The following is a 7,707-nucleotide window of genomic DNA, read 5'->3' on the forward strand; positions in this document are numbered from 1 at the left end:
AAAATCCTGTAGTATTGTTTTTATGAAGTTGGGTACACCAGAGCTTGGTGAGTATATGTTCATGATTGTAATATCGTCTTGGTTTATTGTTCCTATGATCAGAATTAATTGCCCCTCTTTGTTTCTTTTGATTAGTTTTAGTTTAAAGTCTATTTTGTCAGATGTTAGAATTGCAATGCTTGCTTTTTTCTTAGTACCTTTTGCTTGGTATATTTTTTCCATCCTTTCACTTTAAGATAGTTTCTGTCCTTGAAAGTGAGATGAGTTTCTTGCAGACAACAAAAAGATGGATTTTTTTTCTTAATCCATTCACCTAGTCGGTGTCTTTTGACTCGGGAGTTCAGTCCATTAATATTTAAAGTTATTAATGAAAGATGATTATTGAATCCTGTCATTTTTATTTCTGTTTCTTTTTGTAGCTGTGCATTTCCACAGTTATACCTTCATTAAATTTCTTTCTGTAACCCCTTGGGTATAATCATTCCTTTCTTCAGCTCTTTGTATTGCTTTAAGATCTCTCTGAAGGTCTGGTTTTGTGGACATGAATTCTTTTAGCCTATTTATGTCATGGAAGATTTTTCTTCCCCCTTCGACTATAACTATAGACATTTTGGCTGAGTATAGTAATCTGGGTTGGTATCTGTGGTCATTTAAAACTGGGGATACTTTGGGCCAGGCTCTTCTGGCTTTCATAGTTTGTACTGAAAAGTCAGCTGTTATCCTAATGGGTTTTCCTTTATATGTGATTTGTTTCTCTTTTGTAGCTTTCAGAATTGTCTCTTTGTTTTGTACGTGTAGTGTTTTTACTGTGAGGTGCCGTGGAGAGTTTCTTTCCTGTTCCTGTCTGTTTGGTGTTCTATATGTTTCTTTTTTATGGGCATATCTTTCTTTAATTGGGGAAATTTTCTTCCCTGATTCTGTTGAAGATCTGGTCCATGCCAATATCCTGGGATTCTTCTCCTTCCTGTATCCCTATGATTTGTAAGTTTGGTCTTATTATGGTGTCACACAATTCCTGAATATTCCATTCGTCAATTTCTTAAATTTTTCATAATCTTTGCTTGTGTGGTCCAGTTCATCCACTTTATCTTCCAGTCTTGATACTCTGTTTTCCATTTCATTCATCCTGTTGGTGAGGCTTTCCCCTGTCGTTTCTAATTGGCTTACTGAAGGTTTCATGTCCTTCTTCATTTCTGTCTGAGTATTCTTCAATATTTTTAACTCTTTTCTGAATTCTTTCAGAAGTTTTTCTGTATCTTCCTTCAGATCTCTGATTTATTTTTTTGTGTGTTCTTTAAATTCACTGAATTCTTTTATCATGTTTATAATTGTTCTTTTCAGTTCCATGTTCATTATCTCTAGAGGGGTCTCATTGTACTCCTCTAGAGTACTATTGCCATTTGGTGGGGATATCTTATTTTAGTTTTTCATGTTATTATTTTTTCTCTGTGATTTTGACATGTGAATTTCTTTTGTAGCTTCTGCTTCTTGTGTGAGACTCAGGCCTTCAAGTTTAGGTCTGCATCTTTCGTGAACTTGATGTTTCTTTGTGGTTTACTTTTTAGGTATGAAAATCTGGTTCATCTAAGCTTCTGGTTCTCTCTTTTGATTTTATACCCCTTGGAGTGGCTGGATTGCTTTTGTCTTCACGAGTTCCCACAGAGGCCCAATTCATGTGAGGGTCAGATGTTTTCAGGCTTTCTCCTAAGGTCTGGATCCCTCTAGGAATGCTTTGGGCCTCAGGAATTTGGGGGTTGGACTGGTTTGGAAGCCTGGCCCAGGAAAATGTTGGTCTAGGGCTGCTGGTGGCCATGCCACCAAGAGATGCAAAGGCAGATTGGGGGGAAAGAGGCACCAAGGCCTCCTGGAGATTGCACTGAGGAGCTGGGTTGGTCTGGATGCAAAGGATCAGGAAGAGGAAAGGTCAGCCCCAGCGTACCAGAAAGATGCTCATGGGTGGTGCAGGCCCATGGAAGCAGAGGGAGTTGAGGGTGAGGTCAGGCCCAGAAGCAGTGCTACTGGGTCCCAGAGAAGGCACTATGTTGGATGAAAAGGATCAGGAAGCCTTATTGGTTCCCCAGGTTTCTGGGGCCCCAAGATAAGGAATGGGGCAGGGCCCAAACTCGGAGGACAGAAAGGCGGCAGTGATGGGAGGGTAAATGAGACTGGAGGAGTCAAGGCAGGGAGGGCACAATGGACTTAACCCCGAGAGAGACCTACAGGTAGGAGAGAGGACCCTAAAACCTTTAAGGATTAGATACAAGCTCCCAAATACTTTTGACATTTATTCTCTTGGAACAGAATATATTGCTAACAGGCCCAAGGAAATTTTGACTTTTAGCCAAGAAATTGCTACATTTCTTTGCGGTCTGTTTACCCTAACTGCCTAGCCAATTCATACCTCCTGTTCTTATCATGCCATCCTCTGAAGGGGTTACCCAAATTGTCAGTAGAGAATAGGGACACAGAACACTCTGGCTTCTTCTATGCTGAACAGGGTCACAGGATGTGGCAATTGGAGTACCCCTTTAGTGGGTCTGTCTAAAAGACTCCCAAATTGCATAACTTTTGTCTCTAAGGAGAGAAGAAAGTCCTTAAATCATGAATGAGAGATGTGAAGAAGTACAGGTAAGAGTAATTTATATTACAAGTTCTATACAGGAAACTAGACAAAAGTCAGAACAGGGCAATTTTGAAATATTTGTATGAGAGTCCATTGGAGTTTCTTGACAAAGGTTCCCAAAAGCATCCATCTACTGGGTTCTTCCTCATTTTTCTTTTGTCTTCAAAGACTTGTCTAGTTTGCTGTGAAGAGTTCCTGGAAAGAGTGGCTGGATATTCAGGTGAGTGTTCTTTGACCCTGCTTGGCACTCCTTTGATGAATGAGCACAACTGTCAACAAGTCCAATTGTGACTATGTTTAGTGATCAGGCTCAGCCGAAGTCGTGATAATGGTAGCTATTTCATGCAGAAGGGACAGCTGTACATCATCATCTTACTAAAAGGACCTGGAATTTAAAAGAATTTGGTGCTAGGAGCCACATATATGGGAGAACATACATCGTTTACTTTTTTGAGTCTCTGTTACTTCACTTAATATAAAAGGTTCTAGATCCACCCATTTACCTTAAAATTTCATTGTTTCATCTTTCTTCCCGGTTATACCACTCCTTGTCATATACAGAAAGGGCTCATCCAATTGGAGAGACACTTGTACAACCATTTGCTGCTCTTTTCACAATAGCTAAGTGTCCCTCAACTTGATGAGTGGTAAACAAATATGTGGTATATTTACACAATGGAGTTCCATTCTATTCAGCCCATCTTTTAATTGGATTACTTTCTTTCTTGATTCTTTTTTGTGTGAGTGTGTTCATTATGTATTCTGGATGATAAAACTCTGTCAGATGCGCTACTGGTGAAGATTTTCTCCTGGTCTTCAGGTTTTCTCTTTGCTTTCTTGGTTGCACCTTTTAATGAGTTCCCATTTGTTGATTCTTGACCTTGTTTTCTGAGTGATTGATATCCAGTTTAGAAAATCCTTTCTTACACCTATATCTTGTAGGTTATTTCCAATGTTTTCTTCTAACAGTTTCAGAATTCCAGGCTTCACATTGAAGTCTTTGATTCATTTGGAGTTGGCTTTTGTACAGGGTGAAAGATAGGGTTTAATTTCATTCTTCTACAGGTGGAGATCCAGTTTTGCCAGCACCATTTGCTAAACATGCTGTCTTTCCTCCAGTGAATGTTCTTGGCCTCTTTGTCAAATATCAGGTGGCTGAAATTTCATGTACTCATATTTGGGTCTTCAATTTTCTTCCATTGATCTACGGGTCTATTTTTGTGCCAGTACCATGTCGTTTTAATGACTGTGGCTCTGCAATAACATTTGAAATATGGTATAGTAATTGCCCCAGAACTGCTCTTAGTGCTCAGCATTGCTTTGGCTATCTAAGTTCTTTGTGCTTCCATATGAATCTTTAGATGGTGTTTTCTAATTCTGTGAAAAATGTCATGGGGATTTTGATTGGCATTGTATTGAATCTGTAAATGGCTTTTGGTAGGGTGGTCATTTTTACAATAATAATTCTTCCAAAGTCCATGAGCATGGGAGGTCCTTCCATCTTCTGATGCCTGCCTCAATGTCTTTCATTAAATATTTAAAATTTTCATTGTAGAGATCTTTAATGTCTTTGGTCAGGTTTATTTCAAGCTATTTTCCTTTTTGCAGCTATTGTGAAAGGGAGTGTTTCCATGTAATCTTTCTCTGATTGCTTGTTATTGGTATGTAGAAAGACTACATACTTTTGTAGATTAATTTTATAACCTTCTGCAATACTGCAAGTGTTAATCATTTCTAGGTTTTTTTTTCTGATGGAATTTTTGGCATATCTTAGATATAATATAATATCATCTGCAAAAAGGATTAATTTGATCTCTTCTTTTCCAAATATTACTCCTTTAATTTCCCTCTCTTGTCTTATTGCTCTTGTGTTTCAAGCACTGTGTTAAAATGGAGTGGAAATAGTGGACAGCATTGTCTGGTTCCTGATTTCAATGGGAGTGCTTCCAGTATTTCTCCATTTAGAATCATGGTGGCTGTGGGTTTTTTGTATATGCTTTAAATTATGTTGAAGTATGTTCCCTCAAGTCCAGTTCCCTCTAGGACTTTGTACATAAATGCATGTTGAATTTTGTCAAAGGCCTTCTCTGCATCTATTGAGATGACCATGTGGTTCTTGTCGTTAAGCCCATTTATGTGATTTATGACATTTATTGACTTAGGTATATTGAATCATCCCTGCATCTCTGGAATAAAGCCAACGTGATCATGGTGGATGATCTTTTTAATTTGTGTCTTTATGCGGTTTGCAAGTATTTCATTGAGAATTTTTGCATCTATGTTCATTAAGGATATGGGTCTAAAGCCTCTTATTTTGGTTGTATCTTTACCTGGCTTTGGTATTAGAGTGATGCTAACTAACTTCATAGAAGGAATTTGGAAGTTATCCCTTTCTTTCTGTCTTTTGGAATAAATTAATTCATATTGCAGAGATATTTAAATATCTGGTAGAATTCTGCTGTAAATCCATCTAGTCCTGGGCATTTTTTAGTCAGAAAGTTTTGTATTACTGTTTCAGTTTCCTTATGTGTTATGGGTCTGTTTAAGCTGTTGATCTCTTGGTTTAGTTTTGATTGTTCCCATGTACTTAGATACCTTTCAATTTCTTTTAGGTTTTGAAATTTAGTAGTGTATAGATTTTTAAAAGATTCCCTTATGATAGTCTGGAACTTTTTGGTGTCTGTTGTGACATTTCCACTTTCATCTCTGATTTTTTTGATTTGGAGGTGCTCTTTCTTTCTTTTGGTTAACTGGGCTAGTGGTCTGTCAACCTTGTTTATCTTTTTCAATAACCAGATCTTCGATTTGTTGATTCTTTGTATTGTTTTCTTTGTTTCTATTTCATTAATTTCTGCTCTGATTTTTGTTATTTCTTCTTGTCTGCTCGTTTTGGGTTTCATTTGCTTTTCAAGTGTCTTGATTTGCAATGTTAAGTGATTTATTTGTGTTCTTTCTGATTTTTAATGTAGGCACTTAGATCTATAAACTTCCCTCTAAGGACTGCTTTCAATGTGTACCAGAGATTTTGTTGTGTTGTATTGCCCTTTTCATTTAGTTCCAAGAATACTTTTATTACTTTCTTAATTTCTCCTTTGACCCATTCATCATTCAGGAGTGTGTTGTTTAATCTCCATTTGTTCATGTAGTTACTAGGGTTTCTTCTGGTGTTGAATTTAAGCTTTATTGCATTGTGGTGTGATAGAATGAACGGAATTATTTCAATCATTTTTGTATTTATTGAGGTTTGTTTTGTGCCCCAGTATATGGTAGATTATGGAGAAAGTTATATGGGGCACTGAATAGAAATTATATTATTTTGTGTATGGGTAGAATATTTGATAGATATCTGTTAGGCCCATTTGATGTATGATACTGTTTAATTCAGATGTCTCTCTGTTAATTCTCTGTCCTGTTGACCTATCTGATGGAGGTGGGATATTGAAGGCCCTACTATTAATGAGTTGTGATTAATCTGGGTCTTATCCTGTCATACACTTTTTATGAAGTTGGGTGCACTAGAGTTTGGTGACTATATGTTCATGATTGTAATATTTTCTTGGTCAATTTTTCCTTTGATCAGAATGAAGTGTCCCTCTTTATCTCTTCTGATTAGTTTTACTTTGAAGTCTATTTTGTCAGATATTAAAATTGCAATGCCTGTTTTTTTCTTATTACCATTTGCTTGGTGTATGGTTTTCCAACCTTTCACCTTAAGGTAGTGCCTGTGCTTGGAAGTGAGATGAGTTTCTTGTAGACAACAAAAATATGTGTTTTGTTTCTTAATCCGTTCAACTAGTCTGTGTGTTTTAACTGGGATGTGCAGACCGCTGATATTTAAATTTATTAATGAAAGATGTGTATTGATTCCTGTCATTTTTATTTCTGGTAACATTCTTGGTGTAGCTGTACATTTCCATAGTTATACCTTCATTAAGTTTCTTTCTGTAACCCCTTGGGTATAGTTGTTCCTTTCTTCAGCTTTGTATTGCTTCAAGAACTCTCCGAAGGGCTGGTTTTGTGATTTCTTTCAGCTTATTTATGTCTTGGAAGATTTTTCTTTCCCTTTTGACTATAATAGACATTTTGGCTGTGTAAACTAATATGGATTGGCAAATGTGGTCTTTTAGACCTGGAAATACTTTGGTCAGGAATCTTCTTGTCTTAGTGTGCACTGAAATGTGAGCTTTAATTTTGATGTGTTTTCCTTTATTTCTCACTTGTCTTTTTTTTTCAGCTTTCAGTGTTCTCTCTCTGCTCAGTATGTTTAGTGTTTTGACTATGATGTGTCATGGAAAGTTTCTTTTCTGTTCCTGTCTCTTTGGTGTTCTAAGTGCTTCTTGTATTTGTGTAAGCATGTCTTTCTTTAATTTTGGGAAATTTTCTTCTACAGTCTTGTTGAAGATCTGCTTCATTCCACTATCCTGAGATTCTTTTCCTTCCTGTATCCCTATGATTTGTAAGTTTGGTCTTTTTATGGTGTCACACAATTCCAGCATATTCCATTCTTGTAATTTCTTAATTTTTTCATAACCTTTGCTTGAGTTGTCTAATTCATCTACTTTATCTTCCTGTGTTGATATTCTGTTTTCCGTTTCATTCATCCTATTGGTGAGGCTTTCCCCTTTAGTTTCTAATTGGCTTACTGAATGTTTCACATCCTTGTTCATTTCAGCCTGAGTATTCTTCAGTATTTTTAACTCTTCCAAATTCATTCAGACATTTGTCCCTATCTTCCTTCAGTTCTTTGATTTCATTTTTTTTGTGTTCTTTAAATTCATTGAATTCTTTTATCATGTTTATAATTGTTCTTTTGAATTCCATGTCCTGTGCTATCTCTAGAGGGTTGTCACTGTACTCCTCTATAGGACTGTTGGTACTTGGTGGGGCTATATTATTTTGGCTTTTCATGTTATTATTTTTTGCTGTGACTTTGATATGTGGATTTCTTTTTTAGTTTCTGATTCTTGTGTGAGACTCAAGCCTTCCTTTGCTGAGTTTATTTCTGCTTCTTTTTGTAAAATTTATGTGCCTTTGTGGTTTACCTGTTGGGTATGAAAAGCTGGTTGGTCTAGGCTTCAAGTTCT

This window comes from Nannospalax galili, unplaced genomic scaffold, assembly GCF_000622305.1.
Source record: "Nannospalax galili isolate Female #2095 unplaced genomic scaffold, S.galili_v1.0 scaffold10, whole genome shotgun sequence".
Lineage (NCBI taxonomy): Eukaryota > Metazoa > Chordata > Mammalia > Rodentia > Spalacidae > Nannospalax > Nannospalax galili.